Raw genomic sequence first — 10,115 nt, forward strand, 5'->3', positions numbered from 1 at the left:
AGATATATGGAATATTTTATAACTTTAAGATATAAATGCAAATGGTCATGCAGTAAGAACAAGAGAACAAATAACTCAACATAATAGAAAATAAAAAAATACAACAGGAAAGGAGATAAAGAGAACGAATCCACCTTTAATGGTGGCAGCTAGTACTCCTCCTTGAGGATCCAATGTGGTGCTTGATCTCTTCAATGTCACTCATTTGCCTTTGTTATTCTTCCCTCATAGCCCTTTGATCTTCTCTTATGGCTCTTTGCTCTTCCCATATTTCATTGAGGATGGTGGAATGCTCTTGATGCTCCAACCTCAATTGCTCCATGTTAGAGCTCAATTCTCCCACGGAAGTATGCCATTGATCCCAATAGCTTTGAGGAGGAAAATACATCCCTTGAGGCATCTCAGGGATCTCATGCTGAGGCGGCTGCACAAGCTCATGTGCATGCTCTCTAGTTTGCTCCATCCTCTTTGTAGTGATGGGCTCATCCTCCTCAATGGAGATGTCTCCTTCTACGACAATTCCAGCTGAATTGCATAGATGACAGATGAGGTGTGGGAATGCAAACCTTGCATTGGTGAAAGGTGATAAACCCCAATTTTGGGGTTTATCTTGTGCTTAATTTGGGGGATTTTATCACCTTTTCCCACATTTATTCAATGAAATAGCATGGTTTTGTAATTCTCCCTTGAATTGTGCTTAAATATAAAAACATGCTTTTTAGGCCTTTAAATTGGTGATTTTAATATACTTTAATTCCATTCGATGCCTTGATGTGTTTGTTGAGTGATTTCAGGTTCATAAGGCAAGTATTGGATGGAAGAAGTGAGGAGAAAAGCATGCAAAGTGGGAGAACTCATGAAGAAATGAAGGAACCGTAAAGCTGTCAAGCCTGACCTCTTTGCACTCAATCGACCATAACTTGAGCTACAGAGGTCCAAACGAGGCGGTTCCAGTTGCGTTAGAAAGCTAACATCCGGGGCTTCGAAATGATATAAATTTTGCCATACGTTGCTTCGCGTTTAGGGGCGCGCACGCGCGATGTATGCCTGCGCGCTGATTCTGCCTTGGGTCCAGTTTAATGAAATCGCCCCCAGCAATTTTGCAGCTCATTTTGGGCCCAATCCAACCCATTTCTGATGCTATTTCATGCAGAATTTAGGCTTGGGCAAGGGGGGAGCAATTGTTTGGTAGTAAAGCATCATGTAGGTTAGTTTCTAGAGAGAGAAGCTCCCTCTTCTCTCTAAAATTAGGTTAGGTTAATTTCCATCTTAGATCTAGATTTAATTACATGTTCCCATCTTGTTTCTTTTGTGATTTCTTACTTCTACTCTCTCATTCTCATGATTTGTAATGTTAATTTCTCTTTTATGTTCATAGATGCTCTTGTTGGATTTGATTTACTTTTAATGCAATTTAATGTTTGATGTTTCTTTATTGTTGATTTGAGTTGTTGATCTTGCTTCCTTGCAATTTGTAGTTGGTAGATTTATTATTCTTGCACTTTTACCATGCTTTCTATGTATGCCTTCCAAGTGTTTGACAAAATGCTTGGTTGGATGTTAGAGTAGATTTTGAGCATTCTTGGCTTGGAAAGAGTAATTAGACAATCTTGAGTCATGAAAACCCAACTCATGTTGGTGATCTAGAGTTGTTAGCTAATATTGTTTCCATTGACATTAATCTTTTGCTAATTTAATTAGTGAGTTGATTAAGACTTTTGGAATATTGTTTCCAGTGAAGCTAATCTTTTTCTAATTAAATTAGTGAGTTGATTAGGACTTTTGGATTGAGATTAGCTAGTCTTATTAGACTTTCTCTCATGGAAGATAATATGGTACCTTCTTCCAATGTTGGAGATGACGTAATAAGATAAATTCTTGTTATTATTGTGGTATGATTGATTAGTCTTGTTTGACTTTCTCCCTATTTATTAGAGTTGACTAAATAAGATGAATTAATCATTGCATGACTAGGATAGAAAGCCTATGATCTCAATCTTTGCCACGAATGTCTCTCTTTATTAATTGCTTTCTTTAGTTACTTGTTTGAATTACTATTCTTGCCATTTATTTTCTTGCCCAATTATCAACCAAACCCCTCTTGCATCTTCATAGCCAAAAATTGACCACTTCATTGCAATTCTTTATGAGACGACCCGGAGTCTAAATACTTCGGTTAATTTTCATTTGGGGTTTCTTACATGTGACAACTCAAATTTTTGATTGGGAGGATCGTTTGTTGGTGTAGAACTATACTTGCAACGAGATTTCATTCAATTGAGGAAATTCTATACCATCAAAAGTTCACTCATCAAAATGGCGCCGTTGCTGGGGAACGAACTCTTGACGGTTTAGAATTTATCTAATGGAGTCTCGTTGTAAAGTATAGCTTCTAAACCAAACAATAGTCCTTTCATACAAAAATTTAGGTTGTCACATGTACAAACCCCAAATAAGAATTAACCGGAGTATTTGGACTCCGGGTCGTCTCACAAGGAATTACAATGAAGTGTATGCTTATTGGCTATGAGGATGCAAGGGGGGTTTGGTTGATAATTGGGCAAGAAAATAAATGGCAAGAAAAATAATTCAAGCAAGTAACTAAAGAAAGAAATTAATAAAGAGAGACATTAATGGCAAAGATTGAGATCATAGGCTTTCTATCCTAGTCATGCAATGATTAATTCATCGTATTTAGTCAACTCCAAGAAATAGGGAGAAAGTAAAACAAGACTAATCAATCATACCACAATAATAACAAGAATTTATCTTGTTACGTCATCTCCAATATTGGATGAAGGTATCATATTATCTTCCATGAGAGAAAGTCTAATAAGACTAGCTAATCTCGATCCAAAAGTCTTAATCAACTCACTAATTTAATTAGCAAAAGATTAGCGTCAATGGAAACAATATTCCAAAAGTCCTAATCAACTCACTAAGTAAATTAGTAAAAGATTAGCGTCAATGGAAACAATATTAGCTAACAACTATAGATCACCAACATGAGTTGGGTTTTCATGGCTCAAGATTGCCTAATTACTCTTTCCAAGCCAAGAATGCTCAAAATCTACTCTAACATCCAACCAAGCTTTTTGTCAAATACTTGGAAGGCATACATGGAAAGCATGGTAAAAGTGCAAGAATAATAAATCTACCAACTACAAATTGCAAGGAAGCAAGATCAACAACTCAAATCAACAATAAAGAAACATAAAAAATTAAATTACATTAAAAGTAAATCAAATCCAACAAGAGCATCTATGAACATTAAAGAGAAATTAACATTACAAATCATGAGAATGAGAGAGTAGAAGTAAGAAATCACAAAAGAAACAAGATGGGAACATGTAATTAAATCTAGATCTAAGATGGAAATTAACCTAACCTAATTCTAGAGAGAAGAGGGAGCTTCTCTCTCTAGAAACTAACCTACATGATGCTATACTACCAAACAATAGCTCCCCCCTTGCCCAAGCCTAAATTCTGCATCAAATAGCATCAGAAATGGGTTGGATTGGGCCCAAAATGAGCTGCAAAATCGCTGGGGGCGATTTCATCAAACTGGACCCACGGCAGAATCGGCGCGCACGCGTACATGGCGCGTGCGCGCCCCTGAACGCGAAGCAACATATGGAAAAATTTATATCATTTCGAAGCCCCGGATGTTAGCTTTCCAACGCAACTCGAACTGCCTCATTTGGACCTCTGTAGCTCAAGTTATGGTCGATTGAGTGCGAATAGGTCAGGCTTGACAGCTTTACGGTTCCTTCATTTCTTCATGAGTTCTCCCACTTTGCATGCTTTTCTCCTCACTTCTTCCATCCAATACTTGCCTTATGAACCTGAAATCACTCAACAAACACATCAAGGCATCGAATGGAATTAAAATGGATTAAAATCACCAATTTAAGGGCCTAAAAAGCATGTTTTTATACATAAGCACAATTCAAGGGAGAATTACAAAACCATGCTATTTCATTGAATAAATATGGGAAAAGGTGATAAAATCCCGCAAATTAAGGACAAGATAAACCACAAAATCGGGGTTTATCAAATCTCCCCACACTTAAACCAAGCGTGTCCTCATGCTAAGAATAAAGAAGGACAAGAAAAGGGTATGAACATTTATTCAATGCAAATAAACTATATAAACCTATCTACATGCATGCAACAAAATGCAAAATGATTCTACCTACTTGGTTAAAAGTAAATCAATCTCCAAGAACATATATAAACAAGTAGGGCAAAGGTCATATGACGACTCACAAACTCTACCAATTCAAATATCAAAATGAAGTTCAAATAGACTTGCAAGAAGAACGCTCATGAAAGCCGGAAACAAGGAATTGAGTATCGAACCCTCACCGGAATTGTATCCGCTCTAGTCACTCTAGTGTATAGGGTCGATCACTCAATTATCTTCTAATCATGCTTTCTATGATTTGTTTTTCATCTAACAATCAACAATTATTCAATGCATGCATACATTCATCATGAGGACTTATTCATAGGTTGTAATGGGGCTAGGGTCAAGGTGGGATGCATGTGGTCAAGTGAGCTTGAAATTTGTATCTTTGATTAGCCTAAGCTCTCACTAAACACATACAACAACCTATAAAATTCTAATATAGTACCTAGCTACCCATGATTCCCACTTCTTTTTTCTTCACATACTCATGCATTCTCTTTAATTAACATCCCATATGCATTGATTTTTATTGAACTTTACCTTGGGGCATTTTTGTCCCATTTTTATTTCTTTTTCTCCTTTTTTTTTCTTTTTCTATTATTATTATATATATATATATATATATATGTTTTTTTTATCATTTTTTTTAAGTATATACAAACGTATCAATGCATATGGTTTTACATATAGTGCACGAATATGTACCCAATTCCTAATATTTTCAACAAAAATAAAAATTACACTTTTACCTCAACCAATGTCCCAAGTTTCCCGTACTCAAATGATACACACCCTCACTAGCCTAAGCTAATCAAAGATCCAAATTAAGGACATTTATTGTTTTTCACTTAGGGGTAGTGATGTGCTAAAATTAAGAACGAAAGGGATTAAATAGGCTCAAAAGTGGCTAACAATGGTTGATGAAAGGTAGGCTATTTGGGTAAGTGAACTAAATGAAATGATGGCCTCAATCATATAAATGCATGTATACATGGAATAATGGACATAAAGAATCAAACAAATCAAAGATTACAATCATAAAAAGAGAACAATGCACACAAGAATGAAAATAAATGGTTATAAGATGTAACCACACCATTGGGCTCAAAACTCACATGCTTGTGTTCTTAGCTCAAAAACCATGTTCCAAAATAAATTCTTCAAGCAAGTTCAACAAGAAAAAAAATTTTCGAATTGGTAGGGTGCCCTAAACACAGTTTCTTGGAAAAGAAATCATCACCCTAACCAAGTGGTCCTAACATAAAAAGGAAGTTGTAAAAATATGTAAAAATTCTAACTAACATGCAATCTATCATGCAATACAACAACTAATCTAACAAAGACAAAAATTAAAAATTGGTGTTGAAAGAAAGAAATTGTTACCCATGGAGATCGGTCAGACGACCTCCTCACACTTAGAAATTAGCACCGTCTTCGGTGCATGCAAAGAAGAGCAAGGTGGACGGGATGCTACAATTGATGAGCTCCTTCAAAAGGTTGTGCGGGTGAACTTGTTTGTTGCTCCATTTGAAGCTTTTCCATTCCTTTCCTTCTTGGTGGCCAACCTCAAAGGAGAGAAAAAGAAAGAAAATTAAGCCTACAACAAAGATATGAAAGCAATAGAACATAGGCGGGGGCTAATGCCAATTAAGAGTAGTGTTCTCACTACATGTTAGCTACGCATGTGAGTGAGAAAACAATATAGGCAAAGGGCATATCAATTAATACTTGAATCAAGAATAAAGTCAAAGCATGAAGAGCACTCAAAAGCATCAAGTTCAACTAGAAAGAGTGGGTCATGAAAGACATGCAAGTTCATATCAATGCACAAAGAATATAAGAGTTATACAAGATTAAGCATTGATTTAAAAGTTTCATCACGCAACAATATCAAACAAGTCAAGAAGCACCAAGATTAACCAAGAAATTTTCAACAATTGGATATAAGAATCCAACACCATTATTAAAATAAGAAACTTATGAAATAAAATAAGAATAAGCTATAAAAACAAAATTAAGATGCAATGAATGAAAATAAACAAATGCAATAAGAGAAAATGGAAGAAAAGAAATTTTTTTTTGACCGGTGCGGACGCGTCATGCACGCTTCCGCACCGATGCACAGTTTAGCCAAAGGACGCATACGCGTCACGCACGCGTGCGCGCAGGTAGGCAGACGGGACAAGCAACGCGTACGCGCATAGCACGCATACGCGTGGATGTGAAGATGGCGACCGACGTGGACGCGTCATGTACGCTGGCGCATCAGGTTGGGGCGCAAATTGGGCACAACTTTGGCACAACTCTCTGGTTTTTGTACCAGGAGTGCGATATGCACCACCGGCGCGCGCGCACAATGCGCTCGCGCGCGGATGCCTGTTTTTCCCCCTTTTTTTTTTCAAAAACAGGGCACTCTCCTAATCTATAAGCATTCTAAAACAGTCAAAAATCAAATTTAACCAAAAAAATCTTTTTGGTTTTTGAAAAATTTTCAAATACACTAAAAATAAAACTTATACTACAAGCAAAATGCAATTCAAAAATAACTATTCTAATCAAAGCATGAATCTAATAAGCAATCAATCAAAGCAAGACATGCAAAAGTATGAAAAGAAGAAAACTACCTAACAATGGCAACTCAATGCATTTATTGATTATATACACAAGAGAATGGAAAGAGTTTACCATGGTGGGGTGTCTCCCACCTAGCACTTTTAGTTTAAGTCCTTAAGTTGGACATTTGGGAAGCTCCTTGTTATGGTGGCTTGTGCTTGAATTCATCTGGGAACCTCCACCAATGCTTGGTTTTCTATTTTGCTCCAAAATTTCCAATGTGTTGCAACAAGTCTTGATGGAGTCCTTCACAAGCTAAGGGTTCCCAAAATTGATCCTCATATATACCCGGATCCCAAATCTTGTTTCTACACCCATCTTCAAGTTGATAATCATAATTCTAATTGGGTGAGAAGTGATCCGAATTCTCAAGTAAACACCAAAGCATCTTCCTAAACCCCTTTAGTTGAGAACTATACCAACCATTGCACTTAGACTTTGAGTTTCCAACCATAAGGAACCTTGATTGGCATTTCCACCCACTACTCAATTTCCTTTTGTTCTTAACCCCACAAAGAGCTCTAAGTTGCCCATCCATCTCAATAAAACCATATTCAAGTGGGAAAGTAAAGATTAGAGATAAGGATTTTACCCACTTGAATGTTATGTTGGATGGGGACTTAGGAAGGGACATCTCCAATGGTCTTGTAAGTTCCATTCCCTTGTGCTCTTCTTTGACTACCTCCACCTCTTGGCAAGCTTTTTCAACTTTAATTCTTTGCCCACCAACTTCTTCCACACATTCTTCATTGGTGGAGCTTGCCTCTTGATCACCCTCTTCCAATCTTTCATCATTCATACTATGCCTTGGAGGTTGTGCATCATCCTCCTTAACATCAAATTCAAGCTCATTGGAAGAAGGTTCAACAACTTCCACAAAATCATCGACAATGTCACTTGCTGTGGAAGTGCTCTCAAGTTTGAAATTCACCTTTTGTTCAACTTCCTCTAACTCTTCAACCACTTCTTCTTCTTCAACAATCTCTTCCTCCACCACTTGTTGCAAGACATACCCCATCTCCTTGTCCTCAGGTTGAGATTCTAAAATCTCTTTCATGCTCCTTCCTTCGGTTGATTTCTCACACTCATCCGTGGAGATGCTTTGCTTGTTGCATGAGTTTCATGAGTCCAAGTTGGCTTTAATTTTCGCAAGGTTAGCCTCGATAACTTCATTCCTTCTCCTTTGGGCTTCCTCTTGCTCCTTTTGACGGATTATTGCTTGAAGCCGATCCATTGCTTCATTGAGATGATCCATTGGTTCTTGAATGGATGGTTACGGGTGTTCTTCCATAGAGGGTTGTGGTGGAGAGGGGAATTCATTTTGTTGTTGAAATTTATCACACATGGGAGGTGATTCATCTTGGTGATAATATGGAGGTGGTAGTTCTTGAGGGTATTGGTGGTGGAATTGGGGTGGTTCTTCATATGGTTCATATGGTTCACAAGGTGGTTGGTATGGTGGATATGGGTTAGGGTCATATGGAGTTGTTTGGTGAAAAGGGTCTTGTGAGTAAGGTGGTTCAAAGTCATGTTGAGGGGGTGGTTCATAGGCATGTGGTGGTGGCTGTTGACAATCATAATAAGGGTCACCACATCTATTAGATTGATATGCATTAGGATTAGGATTATACCCATAAGAATCCGGAGGTTGTTGTTGCCAACAAGGGTGATCAATCCTTTGAGGCTCCTCCCATCTTTGATTGTTCCATCCTTGATGCATATTGTCATTGTAGTTCCCATTTCCTACAACATAAATTAAACGAAACTCATAGCCAAAGTGATGAGAATTCATAGTAGCAAACAAAAACAAAAACTAACAAAATAAGCAACAAGGTCCTAAGCCTAACAAAAACTAACAAATAAGCAAAAGGCAAACATATTCACAATATTCACAATAGCCAATATCATAACACCATTGTAACAACCCGGCAACAGCGCCATTTTGATGAATGAACTCTTGACGGTTTAGAATTTATCTAATGGAGTCTCGTTGTAAAGTATAGCTTCTAAACCAAATAATAGTCCTTTCATAAAAAAATTTAGGTTGTCACATGTACAAACCCCAAATAAGAATTAACCGGAGTATTTGGACTCCGGGTCGTCTCATGAGGAATTACAATGAAGTGTATGCTTATTGGCTATGAGGATGCAAGGGGGGTTTGGTTGATAATTGGGCCAGAAAATAAATTGCAAGAAAAGTAATTCAAACAAGTAACTAAAGAAAGCAATTAATAAAGAGAGACATTCATGGCAAAGATTGAGATCATAGGCTTTATATCCTAGTCATGCAATGATTAATTCATCTTATTTAGTCAACTCCAACAAATAGAGAGAAAGTAAAACAAGACTAATCAATCATACCACAATAATAACAAGAATTTATCTTATTACATCATCTCCAACATTGGAAGAAGGTATCATATTATCTTCCATGAGAGAAAGTCTAATAAGACTAGCTAATCTCAATCCAAAAGTCCTAATCAACTCACTAATTTAATTAGCAAAAGATTAGCATCAATAGAAACAATATTCCAAAAGTCCTAATCAACTCACTAATTAAATTAGCAAAAGATTAGCGTCAATGGAAACAATATTAGCTAACAACTCTAGATCACCAACATGAGTTGGGTTTTCAAGACTCAAGATTGCCTAATTACTCTTTCCAAGCCAAGAATGCTCAAAATCTACTCTAACATCCAACCAAGCATTTTGTCAAACACTTGGAAGGCATACATGGAAAGCATGGTAAAAGTGCAAGAATAATAAATCTACCAACTACAAATTGCAAGGAAGCAAGATCAACAACTCAAATCAACAATAAAGAAACATCAAATATTAAATTGCATTATAAGTAAATCAAATCCAACAAGAGCATTGATGAGTATTTTGGTGAAAAATAAATTTCTCCCAAAACACACAAATCTAACCGGCAAGTGTACCAGGTCGTATCAAGTAATAAAAACTCACGGGAGTGAGGTCGATCCCACAGGGATTGAAGGATTGAGCAATTTTAGCTTAGTGGTTAATTTAGTCAAGCGAATCAAGATTTGGTTGAGTGTTTTGTGATTTGCAGAAATTAAATTGCATGGAAGTAAAGAGAACAGGGAATAAAAGTGCTGAATCTTAAAGAACAAGAAATTAAATAGCAGAAACTTAGAATGCAAGAAATGTAAATTGCGGAATCTTAAAGTGCAAGAAATGTAAACGGCTGGAATTGTAAAGGGAATTGGGGATTGGATTTGCAGAATTTAAACAAGGAAAAGTAAATTGCATCAAGCAGAGAAGTAGAAGAAGGTTTGGGTTAGATTGG

The sequence above is a fragment of the Arachis hypogaea genome, chromosome 20, assembly GCF_003086295.3.
Source record: "Arachis hypogaea cultivar Tifrunner chromosome 20, arahy.Tifrunner.gnm2.J5K5, whole genome shotgun sequence".
Taxonomy (NCBI): domain Eukaryota; kingdom Viridiplantae; phylum Streptophyta; class Magnoliopsida; order Fabales; family Fabaceae; genus Arachis; species Arachis hypogaea.